Here is a 20619-nt window from a genome sequence, read left to right on the forward strand (position 1 = left end):
CAGCCTTGATGGATTTGTTTGCAACATAGTATAATGAACTTGTGAACTGTGTGCTGGTTTAAGAGGGAGTTACCATGGTTACTTGGTGAATGAGCACTGGGGGGATGGGCGAATGTTATGTGAGTTTCAAAGTCTTGAAATGTACAACCAATTAAAATGTGCCGTTTGGTTTTGAATTTGTGTGGGAACAATTTTATTGGCTATGTACAAGAATATGGCACTGAAATGAGAAAGAATCTGTGCCATTATTGAAAGGCTCCAGTGAAGGAAGCATTGTTCAGAGATTCTGCTTAAGAATATCTGTTGACTGTGACTGACACTGTTTGACATCTTCCAAAGCATTTTTAAAGGTGAGTAATGATTCTTTTAAAAAAGATACAGAGCTCAAAGATTGTTGACAAGTATCAAAGTGTGTGTCTGTGTGAATTAAGGAATTATATGTTTACCTTTTTCCATAATGTTAGCTGTGTGTTTATAAGGTAGACTTCTTTAAATTCTTTACATTGTTTTTTATGCTTGGATTCAATGCTTGTTTAGAAATTGTGTAATGGCTTCATTGGACTTGTAAATATCCTCTTTTTTTATGCGCCTTGTGCAACCTTTAACATGGGTGGAAGTAGTGAATGTATGGAGAGGGATAGGAATAGCAGATAGAAAACCATATGAAATGGTGTTGGAGATGCATAGAGTATTTCAGTATTGGTATCAATTGAGATGGAATATAAGATAAAGAGGTGCATATTTACAAGACTCTTGCGCAATTTTTGACATGGGTGCAAGCCGAAAATGCATGCAGAATAATAAAATATGCACCCAGACAAGAATATGAAATGCTGTGAGAGATGTTTATAGCTTTTTTTAAATGGCATAAATTGAGATAGAATATACAAAAAAAAGAGGCATATTTACAAGCTGCGTGCACAATCTTTGACATAGCTGTGTGTTTATAAGGTAGACTCTCACAATGATAACATCTCTCACGGCATTTCATATTCTGGTCTGGGTGCATATTTACAAGCTGCGTGCACAATCTTTGACATAGCTGTGTGTTTATAAGGTAGACTCTCACAATGTTAACATCTCTCACATTACATAAGGTAAGGTCATGGGCTTCTAACATTAACTGATCAGGAATCTCCTCATCAGAAGTCTCCATACATGAGTTCTGGATCTCAATATAGTCCAAACATTCGATTAATTCAGCATCCAAAGTCTCATCATTAAAATCCCCCATTCCATCTCCTCTCAAAAAAAGGTCTTCTTCATGGATAGTGTTATCAACAGGATCATTCAAGACCTCAATAAAACTCGCCTCAACAAAAGTCGCAGAAATGTCAAAATTAATATCAACGGTATCCTCATTCAGATCCATATCCTTTTCTAATTTCAAGCTGTAAATTGCAGAAAAAAAATCACTTTAATTTATCGTTTTTAGTAATAGATAATATAAAACTAGCTTTATCAAGTATTAAATTCCCCTTACAAATGAACAACTCACCTTTTAGAAAGCAGTAGAAGAGTTAGTACTGTGTAAATTTCACACCAGAAATAGAACAGCAAAAATTCCTCACAAATGTACCTCAAAGAGTACTATCACAAAATGGCTGTGCTTACCTCTCATTTTTCATGTATATTCATGTAGAAAACCAATGAAACTTCATCACACACAAATTCAAAACCAAAGAAACATTTTAATTGGTTCTAAATTTCAAAAGCTAATTGGCTCTTGGGTGTCTGTAAACATTCTAAATGGTCTGCATAGTCCGCCATCTTGTGACTCTGAAGAACAGAGACACAAGAGGTGAAAAATAAAGGTGGAAAACGTTAATAGGGGGAAGGGTAGAGACCCCCTGCCCCCTTTATGTTTTATCAGGGGGCCTAGGAGGACTCCGAAGGGTGCGCGCACATGGGCGCTTACCGGTACGCGTACCATGAGCGCACCACTGGGAAAAACTGTGTAAAAAATTAGAGTGAAAAAAATAATTTCCAGCAATGCATCCTTTCACATGGGGCAAGCCGCATGTGAAAGGGCCTGTGTCAGTCTTACGCCTGCTGTGAGGCAGGCGCAAGATTTTGACTCAACGGTGTCCTAAAAGTGACGCAGTGAAATCTCATAGATTTCACTGCGTCACTTCTACGACCTTTCCTTGCGTCAATACGCCCCCTTTGCATACATTATACCTGGCGCAGGTATAATGTGGCGCAGGGATTTACAAAGTGACGCATCTACCTAGATGCGCCCCTTTGTAAATATGACTCAACAAGGTGCATTATTTACAACACTAGTGCGTCACAACAAGTGACGCACCGGCGGCGTAAAAGTGATGCATGCCCTTATAAATGAGGCCCTGAAGTGCATCACAGGGAAAAACAGTGTAAAAAATTATAGTAAAAAAATAATTTCCAGCAATGCATCCTTTCACATGGGGCAAGCCCCATGTGAAAGGGCCTGCGTCAGTCTTACGCCTGCTGTGAGGCAGGCGCAAGATTTTGACGCTACGGCGTCCTAAAAGTGACGCAGTGAAATGTCATAGATTTCACTGCGTCACTTCTACGACCCTTCCTTGCGTCAATACGCCCCCTTTCAATACATTACACCTGGCGCAGGTATAATGTGGCGCAGGGGTTTACAAAGTGACGCATCTACCTAGATGCGTCACTTTGTAAATATGACTCAACAAGGTGCAATTTTTACGCCACTGGTGCGTCACAACAAGTGACGCACCAGAGGCGTAAAAGTGACGCATGGCCTCATAAATGAGGCCTTCAGTCTTCTACTCATGCGTCATATTTAATGTACGACGTATTATGTCGCAAGGAGTTACAGATACGTCAGTATTTCTGACGTATCTGTAAGTGCAAAAGTGATGCATTGCTGGAGTGTGTCACAAAAGTGACGCAACTCCAGCAATGCATCCTTTCACTTAGGGCCAGCCCCATGTGAAAGGGCCTGGGTCAGTCTTACGCCTGCTGTGAGGCAGGCGCAAGATTTTGACGCAATGGTATCCTAAAAGTGACGCAGTGAAATCTCATAGATTTCACTGCGTCACTTCTACGACCCTTTCTTGCGTCAATACGCCCCCTTTGCATACATTACACATGGCGCAGGTATAATGTGGCGCAGGGGTTTACAAAGTGACGCATCTACCTAGATGCGTCACTTTGTAAATATGACTCAACAAGGTGCATTTTTTACAGCACTGATGCGTCACAAAAAGTGACGCACAGGTGGCGTAAAAGTGATGCATGGCCTCATAAATGAGGCCTTCAGTCTTCTACTCATGTGTCATATTTAATGTATGACGCATTATGTCGCAAGGAGTTACAGATATGTCAGTATTTCTGACGTATCTGTAAGCGCAGACGTGAATCATTGATGGAGTGTGTCACAAAAGTGACGCAACTCCAGCAATGCATCCTTTCACATGGGGCCAGCCCCATGTGAAAGGGCCTGCGTCAGTCTTACGCCTGCTGTGAGGCAGGTGCAAGATTTTGACGCAACGGTGTCCTAAAAGTGACGCAGTGAAATCTCATAGATTTCACTGCGTCACTTCTACGACCCTTTCTTGCGTCAATACGCCGCCTTTCAATACATTACACCTGGCGCAGGTATAATGTGGCGCAGGGGTTTACAAAGTGACGCATCTACCTAGATGTGTCACTTTGTAAATATGACTCAACAAGGTGCATTTTTACAGCACTGGTGCGTCACAAAAAGTGACGCACCGGCGGCGTAAAAGTGACGCATGGCCGAGGCCTTCAGTCCTCTACTCTTACTTTTTCTTTCACTTTCTCTGTTTCTTCACTGCCTTACTTACCTGGTCTCGCACTCACTTGTCTTTATCCAGTCTGTATCTCCAGTTACTCTTTTTCATTTTTTTAAGAATACAGCTCTTTGATGAGAATTGGAGGTAGTTCTGAAAAGAACTTTTTTTTTCTTCTTTTTTCCTTTTTTTGAACAAAAACAAAAACAGGGAATGGGAAACTGCTCAACAGGAGCAAAAAAAATAAAAATTAGGGCTGGGGATGGCAGTGGTGGTTCTCTAATGCTCGAACCATGAGCAGAACACTTTGTTCCCCATAACAAAGTAGCTGATCACATTGTCTGCATTTAATTACGGCTTCATTAAAAGCAGGCTGAATATTAGGGATCAGCTCTTCTGGTCGCCCCCTCACCGATGCAGTCGCTCCTCCAGTTGAAGTAGAGGCACCATCTCTTGGAGCCTCTCGTGCCAAAGTCCTGACACTCTCCCGGGCACAGTTCTGGGGCTGCCTTCTCTGCACGTGGCGAATCATGGTAGAATTATCAAAACTGTACTTCCTTGTGGGGTCTCCTCTGGAAAGTACAGTATGGCAGATCTTACATTCCACCTTTGGAGCATTTACTTTCTTACGTCCCTCAGGTATATCAAAAAATTTCCAGATAAAATGTTCCTTAACTCTAGGCTGAGGAACCTCTTCATCTATAAATCCATCTGTGTCATCACTGCTGCTGGATGGTCTGGCAGCCATGATAATCCAACAAAGATTAAGCAGCAAAAATACAGGTCTTTCAGTCACAAAAGTGAAAGAAGAAGTGAAGGAAATGGGTGGGGATTTCATTCTTTGTAAAAAAAAACTGTTGGCAACCAATAAAAAGTGTTATTTTAAGGTCACATGACTTGACACGCTTACGCTGCGCGCACCGGAGCGCTTCCGGGGGCGCTTACGCGGCGCGAACGTAGGCGCTTCCGGGGGCGCTTACGTGGCGCCCCTGAGTGACGTTTTGGTAGCTTTAAGGAAATGCAAAATCATTTTCATTTCGTAAATCAAAAATACTGCTGTTATAAGTATGGTACTGAATGTCTTGCATTATTATTTACTTTTCATACATATTTTTTTTTACGAACGCAGAAATAGTGCTCTCGCTGCGCTCTCGGGAGAGCTTACCGGTGCGCGCAGCCTGAGCGCACCCGGAAAAAATGATTTAAAAAAATATGCATTGAACAAATTATTATTATTATTTTTTTAAATATAATTAATATTTATAAAACAGCTAATAAAAAAAAAATCGTAGGTTACAAAGTCGATATACAAAGGAATTCGCTTTTAAAAAAACTATGAAATTCACTGAAAAAACCATAGGTTTCACAAACGTTATAGTCGGAATCAGCTTTTAAAAAACCTTTGAAATTCACTAAAAAAACATAGGTTTCACAATCGTTATAGTTAGGAATTAGCATTTAAAAAACCTTTGAAATTCACTGAAAAAAACATAGGTTTCACACTCGTTATAGTTAGGAATTAGCATTTAAAAAACCTTTCAAATTCACTGAAAAAACCATAGGTTTCACACCAGTTATAGTTAGCTGAACATTTTACTCATACAAAACCATTGAAATTCCCACGTTATAGTTAGTTGGACTCAGTATAACTCGCGCGCCCACAATCCACTGCTGATGATGTCACATATTACATCATTCATGACATGGTCAGTGACATCACTGATGACATCACTGATGACATCTCAAATGACATCACTGATGGCATCATTGATGACATCTCAAATGACATCACTGATGACATCATCCATGTGATATTATGATGCACCTCCTCACACTCTAATCTAACCTTTGATACCCCCAGTGTTAAATACAAACTACCATTCCTAAAATTATTGACACACCAATACCAGTAACTACATACGCACTCACTGATTTCTAGGTCTACACACACATCCACTCATTCACCCATAGAATCACTCATACATACAGTCACTCATCAATAGAACACTATCATATCCACTCATACACCTATACAGACACTCATACGCTGACACTCATCCACAGAGTTACTCACACACCTAGTCAGTTATGCAAAGAATCAATCACACTCCCATTTCCTCAACTACACAGTTATACACAGTAAACCTTACTTATTCAAACATATACTAACACATACTTACTCTCTTTTAAAATCACTGATACAAGTACACATTGATCCATACAGTCACTTACACAATCACATGCTCTCATGTATAGTCATTTATATATGCCAACTCTCACATGCACTGTGTTTTACATATGTACTTACTTGGACATGGAGCACTGAGATAGCCATTCACTCACCAACACACCCATGCAGACAGTCAACCACCCATACAGCTCTTTCCACATGCACTCTTGAACTCATACACCTAGTGAATCAACTGCTCACACATCTATGCACAGAGTCACACACCTCCCTGCCACCCACACACACACTCACCCTCACATACAAATACTTGGACAACCAATCAATAACCCATATAGCCACTCATATAGCTACTGATCAACACATGCAGCAGCTTATACAACAACGGACATACTGATGCACACATTCAGACAGTTTAGTCACTAACCAATGCATTCAGTAAGACACATTTAATCCCTCACTCATACAGTCAGTCACACACCTACTAAATTCTTCATCCAGACACTCATACATCCACTCATTCTTCAATATATAAAGCATATTTTTACTTTTCAGAAACACACATTCACTGGATAATGTCATCAGTGATGTCATCAGTGATGTCACTGACCATGTCATGAATGAAGTAATATGTGACATCATCAGCTGTGGATTGCGGGCGCGCGAGTTATAGTGAGTCCAACTAACTATAACGTGGGAATTTCAATGGTTTTGTATGAGTAAAATGTTCAGCTAACTATAATTTTTTTTAACTTCTTATGATCAGGTCTCTGTGAACACATTCCCTCGACAACACCTTCTTTTCATGCTCATAGCGTAAGGAGGGTTGCCATGCATTTAGAACCAAAATGTTGAATGAAATGCTTTAGAAGAGTTGTGAGAAAGAGGCGCTGCAGTTCACCCCAATGAAGTGTGTGACTTGGTGAGTGAAGAAGTAGGTTAGGCAGTGAGTTAGAGATGAACATTGAGCATGTGAGTGAGTTAGGGAGTGAGCGAGTTAGGTATGAGTGTCTAGTGAGTAAGTGAGCTAGGTAGCGGATGACAGACGGACAACTGAGTGAGTGAGAAAAGGAGTAAGTTATTGAGGAGGTTAGTGACCTAGGGTGTGAGTGGGAGAGTGAGTTAGTCGGTGGATGTGGAAGTGGGTAACTTTTTAAGTATGTGTTCAGAAAAGTCTCAAATACAACACTAGCGATAGAACTGGAATATTTAGAGCACCCCAGGATCATACTGAAGTCCTCAGATATGTGTGTGGCACAAGGTAAAGAATTGCATCAATGTACTTACCATTATAAAACCAGTGAGTTGAGTGCAATGCATAGATTACATACGATCTGTGTTTCAATGTTGTTGTATGACTTTATAATGTATCATAATTGCAGTTCTGCATGTGAATTGTTAGTGGAATGTTACTGTGTGTGAATGTGCTGGGGGTACTTGGTGGTCAGTGCTGGACTCTATTGTAAGGTAAACACCAAGTCACCTGAGGTGAAAGGCCCTGATAGTCACATTCGGGCCTCAGTGATACCTGGCTGCCCTTAGGCTCCTGAACATGTTTCACAGAGTTGGAGGCAAATACAATAACTCAAGCAAACCTCAAACTAACTACCTTGTTGAAATAAATAAGAAAAGTGTTTGTTTTCTCACCTTCAGAATAATAGAAAATATTAATTTGAGAGTTAATTAAATTGAGTTGTGTTGTTTGTCAACTACTGTTTACACAAAGCATCCCTTAACACGGGACATAATCATTAATTCTTTCAAAAGCAATCTCAGGTAGGAGAATTTGTATGTGTCAACCATATCTATCTGTAGGTACAACTACCATGAATCCCAGAATTCTATGAGTCGCTTACTAAAAAGCCACCACTGGCTTAAGATGTGACACTGGACAGAGGTATTTGCCAAGTGGGTCATTGGCACTTCCTGCAGAATTTTCTATGAGCCCCTCAAACAAATACCCGTAGGGACTAATCCCCTCATTTACAGGATTTTAGCAGAGGGCATCTGGGCAAGTCGCCTTGCTGTGCTGCCCTACACCAAAGTAAAAGGGCAGGAATGCCCTGTATTTATGAAATACAGTGCTTTTCTGTCCTTTTTCCCTGCACTGGTGCCGTATGGGCATCCCTGCACCAAAGTAGGCAGCCTTGCACCATGGGGCCTCAGTTCCATGCAGGATTGTTTTTGTGCAGGAAGGGGTAGCTTTTTTCACAGAAACAATTCTAAGAGGTATTTTCCTCTTTCTTTCTGTGAGTCATAATGCAGAATACAGAAAGAGAAACAAAACAGGAGAAATAAAGATATTTCCCCTCATTACACCTCACCTCAAGAGGTATAAGGTTTGGCGCTTCCCCAGGTGTGCAAGATTTTGAAAAACTAGGGCAGCATCAAAATCTGTGGGTGTTGCTTGGAAACACCCACTGCAATGCCCATGGACCGCCTCCCTAGCACGGAGTAAGGTTACGCAGGGATTTGCACTGTCACCTTCTCAAGATTTATGAGGCCACTCAAAGCCATGCAGGGTGGCTTTGCATGGCTTCATACGTATGATTCAGAGCCTTGCATCATGCATGTACCACTTTACGTGGTGTAAAAGTGATGCTAGGCCCTCAGAAATAAACCCCTAGGTGTGCAGAGAGACTGTTAAGTGACCAGATTATCACAGAAAAGTTTGGTACAAGAGTTTGTGCTTCCAGGAGAGTGTGTAGGGATGTCGGGTATATTTGCACTAATTTGAGCTGGCATTTGTAACTAGGAACGAGTGCAAATTGGTGTTTCTGCACTCTTCAGCATGTACACATTGAGGGTCATATTTATCATTCTTTCAAAGAATGCAATGCAACAAGACACTGCATACCCTCCCTCTCCTTGCACTGGTGCACTTTTTGCTGCCTAGCACCAATGCAGGTACCCTTACACCATGGTACAACGGTGCCTGTATTGTAGGCAGGTTTCCTTTTGTGAAGAAAGGACTCCTTCCTGCACAAAAAAATCCTTTAAGGCTTTTCCCTCTTTCTACGTATACTGCAGCATGCAGCACACATAGAAGGAGAAAAACACAAGGAGAAATAAAGATATTTCTCCTCGTTGTGCCTTTCGTGGGAAGGCGTAACATTTTTACACATCCCCAGGTCTCCCACTAGTGGTAAATTTGCGAAAGCACTAAAATCCATGGGTGGGTGTATGGGAACACTCACGCTCCACCCATGGTCCGCCTCCCTGCTGGCAGAGTAACGCAAGGAAGTGACTTGCACTGCCTTGCATTACTCCGATTTACGAAGCCCCGCAGGCCACATGGCTTGGTAAATCTCATGATGGTTTTACATCACCCATGCAGTACTTTGCGTGGTGCAAACGCGACTCAAAACTTTGATAAATATGCCTCTGAGTTTTTGGACTGGTCATTGCTCTACATGCCAATGTAAAATTGCTTGGCACTGGAGCTTAATATACTGGTCCAAATCCAGTTTATGGAATGCAACTCTTTAGCAAGTGGTATACATATAATGCAGTTTATGCCCTCACATTTGAGATGTCTCAGCTGTAGGATAGCTGTTACGGCTAGCAGGTTTTCAGGTGATGAAGTTCCTGAACTCTACAAGAAAAGACTTGAAATCTTGATGGGTAACTCATGGTACAGCAGGAGCAGTGGACCAAGGCCCAGATGTGTGAGTAGTTCACTGCACACTGCACAATGTTTATAGCTGCCTTTTAATACCATAGCAGCCCTTAGCAGGAGGTTTCCCTTGCTTGTAGTGGATCCCAAGGCAGCCTTGCTACTTGCTACTGTCACCCAGATAGTGTTGATGGTCTCAAACAAATACAGAAGGCAATAAGCCATTTAAGTCTTGTAGGTGAGAGCCAAGTGCTTTCATAATCATGGATTAGCTGCAGATGCTGAGCAAACCCACTTGTGGAATGCATAGAGAATTTCAATTCAAATAAAAGGGGATTTGCCTCAATAGGCACACATTTCTTTTTACTTGAGCATGGACTCAACTTTCACTGCTTTCTGAGAAAAGGAGCAGTGACCCACCACCAACAGGAGCCACTAACTACCGCCAGCTTCCTTGGCCTTGGGGAAAGGTTAGAGAGAGTCAGTGGGCTGTTGACTGTGGCATGGTCTGTGCTGTTCATGGTGAGAAGGAGAGAAGGCATCCTTCCAGGGTGCTCTTCTCCACAGTTAAGAGGAAGATGGAGTGCCCGGAATCCAAAGGACCATTAGCAAGAATGGGGAGTATGGTGGACGGAGAGAGTGCAGGAGAGTTAGGCAAGGCAGAGAAGCATTCCATCTTGAAAAAAGCTCCCCTTCATCCTTCCCTTCTTTGACTCATTTTCTATTCTTCAGGGAGACATGTATCCCCCCCAAACCAGCTGGTGCTGCGTGCTCCTCTGATGGGGCTTTGGGTGAGCAAGTATGTTAGGGAGTGAGAAAATTAGATAGGGAGTGGATGTACCAACTGAGGATGAAACAGGGAGTTAGTGAGTCAGTTAATGAGCCAGTTAGAGATCTAGGGCCTCAATTTCAAGATGTGTGTGCCGCTGGAGCATCACTTTTTGTGATGCTCCGTTGGCACCGGCCTCTGAATCATATCTATGAGGGGATGTACGTTGTTACAACGCATGCTTTTACCACGCATGCTTTTACAACGCAGGTTTTTCAACGAAAGTCGTTACAACGACTTGCGTTGGGGGGTGCTGGATAGTGAATAGTTTAATTTACTATTCCAACTCCAGTCCCCGTGGATAGTAGGGAAGGTGTTGGATAGTAAATTAAACTATTACCTATCCTAGAGCGCCCCAGCGCATATCGTTGTAATGACTTGCGTTGAAAAACCTGCGTTGTAAAGGCACTGCGTGGTAAAAGTTGCATCGTAAAGGATGTTTCCCCTATGAGGTGACGCAACGCCACCCGACGTGACTTTGCATGTCCTCATAGATATGGAGTAAGGCTGCGCTGCACTGACTTACTCTGCACTAGGGAGGCATTCCATGGGCATAGCTGTGGGAGTTCCCATGCAACACCCATGGATTTATGACCGTGCCAAGATATACCAACTCACGTATACCTGTGGAAGCACCAAACCTTACGCCTACCCAGAGCAAGCGTAACTAGGAGAAAAGTTTCATTTCAGAGCCTCTCGTGATTGTTTATGTGCAGGAAGGTGCCTCATCATAGGTGCCTGCGTTTGGTGCTGAGCTGCAAATTGTGTGTTGTCTAAAAGGAAAACAGTGCAGCGTATCTTGTAAATATGGTCCATTCTGCCCTTGAGAATAGAGGATGGGCAGCACAGGCAAAAGACTTGTAAGGCTGTCCTACACCAATCTTTGTAAATGATGGCTTTAGTGAGTGAGTTAGGGGGAGAGTTGGGGAGGGAGAAACTGTATGAGTTGGTGAATTGCTGTGAGGTTTAGCACTCATTTTCTTCTTTACAGGGTGACAGGCATTACCCTCCGAAACAAGGCAGCATCACATTGTGCTAGCACTTCGAGTGAGCAAGTGGGGAATGCGTGACTTCAGAGTGGATGTGGGCGTGACTTCAGAGTGGATGTGGACGTGACAACATAGTGGGTGAGACAGGAAGTCAGTGAGTGGCCCAATAAGCAAGTTAGCAAGGCAGGGAGTGTGCAAGAGGAGAGAGTGTGGGGGAACAAGGAGGTGTCTGAGTGAGGGAGTGCCTAGATGGTTTACAATACTTGTTTGGTTTGCAATACAACCGAAGCAACACAACTGTAATACTGAGGGCACCCCAGGGTCACACAGAAGTACTCAGATCTGTATGTGCTCACTCCATTGCTGCCACAAGGCAGGCTCTGCAAGCCAGAAATCAAATACATAGGCAAAATGTTTAATGGTGTGTATTACAAAGTACTTGCTTTAAACCATAGGCATTATTTGACACCAAAAGCTACCTATAGCAAAGCACGGAATTGCAAAGCAAAACAAAGTTATTAGGGTTAGATCAGGGTTAGATTTAGGTGTATCCTTTTAATTAAAGTGTAGTGTAAGGTTTAGGATTAGGAGTAGGGTTAGGTTTTGTAAGTTATTTGGTTTACTTTTCTGCACTTTAATAGCAGGTACAATTATACAGAACGTCTTCTATAATACCAGCAACTGGGCGATAACTGTGTAAACATGTTTTAATTTTACTGAGCAGGGTGTGCGCATCACAGAAGGAGTGGTTCAACATGTGTTCATACACAGGGGATGGGGAGGCAAGCAAAGAAGAGGCCTGATCACCACCTGATAAAGTCATTTGAAACTACATATGCTTCTCTGAGCCATTTCTGTGCCTCCTGTTTGCTTCTCACAGGCCCGAGGGCGAGAGTCGAACTTGCAGAGTTCATCTGTGAGACTCGTGCATGATACTGAACAGGGAGTGCAACAGAGACCCACATGACACTGAATGACAAGTACAAGATCCATACAGGCAGTGCTTAATTTGAGCCGGTGGTTGTCGGTGGGGGCCACCTGGACTCAGTTTAGGGGACCTGCACTTATTTTCCCACATCGGAGAGCAAAATAGGGAGAGAGCACAAGCTGAAAAGACCGAAGAAGAGAATGACGGAGAAAGTGTCACAAAGGGAGAAAGCAGGAACGTGCAACAGTGAGATAAAGAGCTGGGAGTGTCTTGCAGTGGATTAAAAAGGCATTAGGTTGATTTAAGACCATGCAGCCTCATACTCTGGACACTGATATTTAGTATTGCAGGCCGAAGCCTCCTGAGTAGAGATTTGGGCATTGGCACTCATTCTTTTACAAAGTAAGCACTACCTACAGGCGCGTACAGAGAGCTAGACTTTGGCAGTAAGACACTGTGACAGGTCTAGGACAGTACAAGAGAAAACAACAGCTATCATTCTAAAATCATGGCATAGTGCAATTAGAAATATCTCCTGATCACAGCTGGGTTCTCACCAAAGCAGCAGGGGTTCATGCAAGGCAGTGCTAATGGTGCTGGAAGGGCGAGATTTTGATCGATACCTCATCACTATTGATCCAAACCTCGATCTGGTCGACTGAACCTTTGTTGCCTGTCTTGGAGGAAGAAAGTGCCCCTCTCTGCAAGTTAGTTCACCCAATAAAGGACTCTGCTCCCAAAGATCACAAACAACTTCTAGCTTTCAAAAGTTTATTGTAAGGATATGATAAGCTGCAAATACAGGCATCTCAGAATGAGATTCACGAGATACACAGGTCCAATTACATACATGTGCTCTCGGAAAGCCCTCAGACGAGCAACGGAAATCACTAACACAAGTTCTAAGAATAATAAAGCTATCAGCATTGACGCATATCTCTCCTTCATTTAAGTTGGAGGAAAACGCACAGGTTAGGCTGTCCCTACCCTGCTCTAGATGGTATCCCTACTTAACCAAGTCCCAACCTAACAAAGGTGTCAGCAGTGAATGACCCCCAAGGGAAGTCACTCACTCTAAGTCTCTTGGTGAAAACCTATAGTTCTCCAGTCATGACCCCTCTCTGCCTACCCATCCGCTCTCTAAAGGGTCCTCAGGTATCTGCTCTAACTCCACCCAGGGGTGCTGTCCCTAATACAAAACAGTCAACAACATTTGAGACGCCCCTTGCGAGACGCCCCTCACGTGGTGTAGCTTCTGGCTTTTTCCATGATGCTTTGTATTGGGCCTCATACGTTAGAGTTGACCTTGCTTCTCAGACTCTTCTCCGGCCCGCTGATACCCCTTAAACATTCCGGAACCCTCCTCCATGTCTGGGCCGTCTACTGAACAGACCTCTATTCATTCATTTATAATTGGATCCCCCCTTTTCCTTTGCAGACAGATATCTGCAGCCAAGAACCCAACTCTCATAGACTTCCAAAAAAGGCTTGCAACATTTCTCAGCCCAGACATGTACGTGCAAATCGATGTTAAAACATTTCAGGCCTACAATATTTCTCATCATGATTATAGCATTCAACTTCTTCATTAATTAAAGCATGTTAATACTCTTATTCTATTATTCAGTAAACATCTCTATAAATCATGGCCCATTTAATGCAATGACCAAAACATTAATACAATCTGTGTCGTGAAAAGAAACACCTTCCCTTTTAGCTCTGGCCCTGAGGCCTACCACATTCTGCGTTTAACCACATACCATCTTACATTTTAACAACTACACGACATGGATTCAGAAATAATCACATCTACTAAAATCATATAGTGTCACACATTTCTGTATTAGTTCCACTTCTACTTAAATCTCTACATTAGCTATACATTCAGAATATAATTACAGATACTATTAGCACTCATGGCATTTCTCCTCATGATTTGTGCTTACTACAGGTAAGTGTGATGTACTCATACATTTAGGTCAGTTTGCGCTCTCTCAGTTCCCCCCTTTGATGACCTCTCGGGGTCATCACTAACATTTAAACTGCAGTTATTGCTGGCATGATTTGTCTCTGCGCTTCCAGAGCCCTCAGGCTCCTGTACTGATTATCTTGTATGGCAGCCAATCTCTGCAGCTGTTCTCTTTGGGCCCTTTCTGACCTTCTTGCTCTGTACCATTTGAATACCCTCACCAATCCCCACAATATAATCCCACAGATCAATATTATGATGATAGGTTTTAGTATATACCACACAAAGCTTTTGCCTAAGGTGGAAATCCACCCTCCAACTTCACTCATTCCGTGGCCCACCTTTTCCCAGACATTTTCTCTACTCAAGTCTTCGATCTCCTTGTGAATATTAGTTATGTTCCTAATAACTTTCTCAAGGGGCTTCGAATTGTCTGGAATGTAAGTACAACATTCCTGGACCTTCAAAGCCTTACAGACTCCGCCCTCTTTTGCTAGTAGGACATCTAACGCAAGACGGTTCTGAAGAACCATAGCCCTTATCGATTGCATCTCTCCTTCTACCAGCATTAAGGACTGAGCAGTGCTGGCAGACAACCTGTCGACAACTGTTGCCAGTCGTCTAATTTTAACATCATTAAGGATTACTCCCAAAAGAGGGAACATAGCTCCAAAGACATCTCCAACCATTTCTGCATCTCCTATATCTCTCCTTCCCCTCGATGATGTCTTGCCCTCAATGATCACTAAGTCTTGTGCATGATATATTTTGGGGAAGACAATTGCTAAGTAACATGATCCATACCAGTTGTCAGGTAGTCTCACGTAGGCATTTCTTCCACATACAAAATACACATTTGGAATCACTTGCATTCCCTTCAGGAAATCTTTAGTATAGTACTCTATATTGAAAGCATGTTCACAGTCGACTTCTCCCACGTATACATTTTCATAATACGTTTTGGCTCGGTGAAGACATAGCTTTCCTCTCTGCGTCTTATCTAAAGCTATTGGACCACTACTACCCTTTCTCTTGTGTGCCTTCTCTTCCTCGGTCCAATCTGTTTTCCATTGTCCTGATTTTTTCAAAATCTTTTGTCTCCTGTAACGATCATCCACCTGCCCTATGAACTTCTTCTCGACTTCTGACACCTTGCATGTCAGGTTATTTCTACGGGCATGTGAAGTATCTAAGGTAATCCAAGGAATGAAGAACTTGGCCAATCTGTCTTCACTCTTCCAGTAGTCCCATTTGTTCATCTGCTTATAATTTGGGACTTCTGGCAACACTGAATCATAATTGGAGAAATAGTATTCGAAACTATCTCTCTCATAAAATATACTAAGCAATAAGCTACATGTAATGCCATATGTCAGCGGGAGGTGATGGTATCTAATGCCTTCATCTACAGACGCCGGCAACTGCATGCAGACGTAACAATCCTTAACCTCCATGGCATCCACGTATTCATATAAAAGTTTAGCATAAGCATTTGACCTAAAGTCTCCTTGGGACTCATCTACGTGTAACCTGCGGGCTTCTGCAGCTAATAACGCTTTCTCTTGAGTGTTTTCCCTTTTCTCACCAGCAACAGTAGGTGTAAGCGTTTCTACAGAATTCACATCAGTTACCTTTGCCTCTTCCTCATGTCCCTTTACATAAGAAATTGTTACCACTAAAGCTATTAATATTATCACTCCTACTATTAGTGTACCTATTATACATTTAGCTCTGCGGTTCTGGGTGCCGGCCTCCATTTCGTCAGACAATATGGCTCTCTCTTTATCTTAGCAAAAAGTTCTTTTCCTCTCGTTCCTTTACAGTCTCTTTTTAATCCTTTTGTCTTTAGAATCCACACAACTGGAAGCTGACAACCTTCTTCGCAAAAGTCCTTTAACAGTTCAATAAAGACAACCCTAGCCCTTCTCCATCAACTCAAGGGAAGTTCCCTAAAATTCTCTGCTTCCTGGGCGCTAGGTAATCTTCTTTTTCTGCTTGCTTTATTTACAAAGTCCTTTAACAGTCTACTATCAGGTTTGTGCCTGTAGCTTCAATAGCATAGTTCAGTATTTCCAAACGAAGATTGTGCTCTTCATGTGCTGTTATCGTTGTACCAAAGTCGGGGAATTGCAATTCTGAAAGGAACATGTGTTTTAACTTGCTGAGGCGGGGAGGTCTGGGGAGCATGAATGTTAGTGACCCTTCTTGTTCGACTCCGGGTACCAACAGTCGTATTTCCACGGTGACAATGGGCTCAGAACTGGACACCACCACCGCTCGGATCCTCCCTGTCTCCGGTTTCACAGACATTTGTCGCCAGATATGTCCACTCAGGTGTGGAGTATCTTCTGTTAGGCACACGCACTCTTCTTGACCTTCTTCGGTCGGGTGCTTCAGCGCCCTGAGCACCTTCTTCCGGGTCTGAGTCTTCTGATATCGGAGGAAGGGTTACCTCTGGAGTTGACCTCAGGCTAGAGCTCCTTCTTTGCGGCCAATTAGCTTCTCCACGTGCCCTTCTACTCCTTCTCCTTCTTGTCTGTTCTCGCTCTCTGTCAGACCTGTCAGTGTCTGACTCGTACTCCCAGCTACTTTCTCCTTCTGTAGCGTCTTCCGTTTCGCTGTTGTACTGACCGTCCTCAGCTTGGTCAGACTCGTTCCCTGCTTCCGCTGGCACCTCTACAGCTTGGCTAGCCCCCTCTATGGCTTCTCGGTCCTCTTCTGGACGTCTATCCGAGAGAGGAGCTGTTTCTTCCCGAGGTGCTGGAACCCTTCGCGTATGTGACGCGTGGATCCAATTGGGCAGGCCTCCCACCTTCACAGCTGTGTTCGTGATCAGGATGATCTGGAAGGGCCCACGCCAACGAATATCCAAGCAGCTTCTTCTCACATGTTTTTTCACCAGGACCCAGTCCCCAGGGTACAGGTCATGGCACGGGCCCTGGCACGATGGAACCTCGGCAGCCTGCACCTGAAGGGACACAGAACGAATGGCGTCAGACAGCCCCTTACAATAGTCCAGGATCATATCATCTGTGATATTTAACAGTGCAGTAGTTGGGACAGATGGCAGCCTCATTGCTCTCCCCATTAACACCTCATGTGGTGATAACCCCGTTCTTCTGTCTGGGGTACTACGAAGGCTCATGAGAACCAATGGCAGGGCGTCAGGCCAACTCAGGGTCGTTGAGGAACAAACTTTGGCTATTCTGGCCTTGATCGTGCCATTGATCTGCTCCACAATTCCTGAGGCTTCTGGTCGGTAACTGCAATGCAACTTCTGATCGATATTCAGAGCTGCACAAATCATTTTCACAAGCTCGCTGTTAAAATGTGTTCCCCTATCTGATTCCAAAAAGGCCGGCACCCCGAAGCGCGGAATGAGTTCCCTAAGCAGTAACTTGGCCACTGTGAGGGTGTCGCACCTACGTGTAGGGTATGCCTCAACCCATCTGGAGAACACACAAACAACCACCAGGACATAGCGGAGGCGGTTGCACCTTGGCATTTCAATGAAATCTATCTGCATTCTATTGAATGGACCTCCAGACCTTCCTATGTGGCTCAGTGCAACTGGTGTTCTTTTTCCTACGTTCAGCTGCTGGCAGGTCACACAACGCTGGCACACTGCTTCTGCTGCTATTCTAAACTTAGGATTGTACCAAGTCTGTCTAAACACTCTCAGCATAGCATCTCTCCCTAAGTGTACGGGACCATGTATGAGTCTAGCCATTGGACTCACCATCTCATTGGGCAACACTGCTCTGCCGTCTGCTGAGACCCAAAAATGGGACTCACCCATTACACATCCTGCCTTTTCCCATGTTTCTTTTTCAATATCAGGAGCATTTTCTTGCATGTTTGACAGTTCATCCCAAGTATCAACAGTTTCCAGTATCATGGCTAATTCAGACCTTACATTTATTCCACCCACTTCCACCTCTGTGAAAGAGTACCCTTGTTCCGCGCAATACCGCGCAACTTCATCAGCATATCTATTGCCTTTCGAAACGAAGTCCTCATTTCTGGTATGTGCGGTGCACTTTACAACTGCGATACCTGCTGGGCATTGCAACGCCTCTAACAACAGGCGCACAAACTCTCCATTGCGAATGGGAGAGCCTGAAGAGGTCATGAACCCTCTTTGAGACCATAACTGCCCGTAATCATGAACTACCCCATAACCATATTGGCTGTCGGTGTATATGGTGACTCGAATTTGATTGCTGGCCAAGCACGCACGTGTCAAGGCAACAATCTCGGCTACCTGAGCGGAGTGTACTCCTTCCAGGCACCCAGCTTCCACAACTCCAGCAATTGTACAAACAGCATAAGCTGCTCTCAACTGCCCAACTTCGTCTCTTACACATGAGCCATCGACAAAGAAAATTTCGTCTGGGTCGGTCAGTGGCTCATCTACGATGTCGGGTCTGGGTTTGGTGCATAGTTCAGTCACATCGAGGCAGTCATGGTCTGTACATTCATCATCATCCTCGATATCATTTGGGAGTGGCATCAAGGTAGCAGGGTTCAAAACAGAGCATCTCTTGAGGGTCACATTCTCTGCAGCAAGAATAACTTGCTCATATCGCGTGAGCCTGCTGTTGGTCAGATGCTGTGTTTTGGTCCTGGTCATCAACAGTTCAACAGAATGGGGCACGCACACCTCTAACGGGTGCCCCATGACGATATTTTCACATCTCTCAATGCTGACACCCGTTGCAGCAACGGATTTGAGACATCCGGGCAACGCTGCGGCTACTGGGTCTAAAGTAGCCGAGAAATAAGCAACTGGTCTACGGGCATTCCCATGGATTTGGACTAACACAGACAACGCGCAACCTTCTCTCTCACAACAGTAAAGAAAAAATGGTTTATTGTAATCAGGCATTCCCAATGCCGGAGCACGACACAGGTCCTCTCGCAGCTGTAGGAATGCCATCAAACAGTCTTTGTCCCATGGTACCGGATCGCTCACCTCCTTGTGCGTCAGTTTTTGCAAGGGCTTTGCTTTCAGTGAAAAGTTCACGATCCACTGTCGGCAATAACCCACCATCCCTAGGAACATCCTGACCTCTCTCTGTGTCTTAGGCGCATTCATTTTCATGATCGCCTCTATCCTGTCTGGTGACACCTTTCGTTTGCCTTTCTCTATTCTGTGTCCCAAGTACTGCACTTCTGTCAGGCAGTACTGCAATTTTCCCGGGGACACCTTGTGCCCATTGGCAGCTAGGTGATTTAACAAAGCAATGGAGTCCTCCCTGCAAGCTTCTTCTGTTTCTGACGCCACGAGGAGGTCGTCTATGTACTGGACCAGAACTGACTTCTGGGGCAGCACTAGACTTTCAAGATTTTTCTTCAAAAGCTGGTTAAAGATCGATGGGCTCTCTGTATACCCCTGAGGGATACGACACCATGTTAGGACGCGATTTTCCAGCTTAAATGCGAAAAGAAAATGGCTTTCTTCGTCCAGAGGGATCGAAAAGAAAGCCTGACAAAGATCGATCACAGTGAACCACTCAGCTTGGAATGGAATCTGAAACAGTATCACTGATGGATTCGGTACCACTGGACAACACGAAACGACTATGTTATTAATCTTTCGAAGGTCCTGTACTATCCGAAATTTCCCATTTGGTTTCTGCAGACCCATAATCGGGGAGTTGCATGGACTACCCACGATTTCTTTCAGTATTCCCTGTTTAATCATGGACTCGATCACGGGTTTTATGCCTGCAATCGTTTCTGGAGTCAATTTATATTGGGGTGTTCTTGGGAACTCAGCATGCGGTTTCACTACAATTTTCACTGGGTCCACCCCTTTTACCAATCCTATCTCTTCCCCAGTGAAATCCCATACTTCTGGTGCCACTGTCTCTCTCAAGTCCCAGGGGAGCTCATCTACTGTTAAAGTAGGATACAGCTCCACGCATATTCTTGAGTTTGCAACTTTGAAGTCTGCATCATCATCATTGGTCAATACCTCCACTCCCTGAGGTGTACAATATATAGTACAATTCAATTTACACAACAGGTCTCTTCCTAGCAGACACACAGGACTTGAATCGCAAACCACAAACTGGTGCTCATCGCTGTACTTCCCTATTTTCACCTGTACCGGTTCTGTCAATTGGCTGGTTATTCTCCTGTTTGCGACCCCCACCACCTTTATGGTCTCTCCAGACATGGGCAGGTCTGGAACTGCAGCTGATCTGATCGTGGATCTAGTGGCTCCTGTGTCCACCAGAAATGTCGTAGGGCACCCTGCTACTTCTGCTTCCACATAGGGTCCCCTCTGGTCCACCTCCAAGGCTGCCCCGAGGGTGCAGTCTTCTCTTT

The sequence above is a fragment of the Lissotriton helveticus genome, chromosome 7 (genome assembly GCF_964261635.1).
Source record: "Lissotriton helveticus chromosome 7, aLisHel1.1, whole genome shotgun sequence".
NCBI lineage: Eukaryota > Metazoa > Chordata > Amphibia > Caudata > Salamandridae > Lissotriton > Lissotriton helveticus.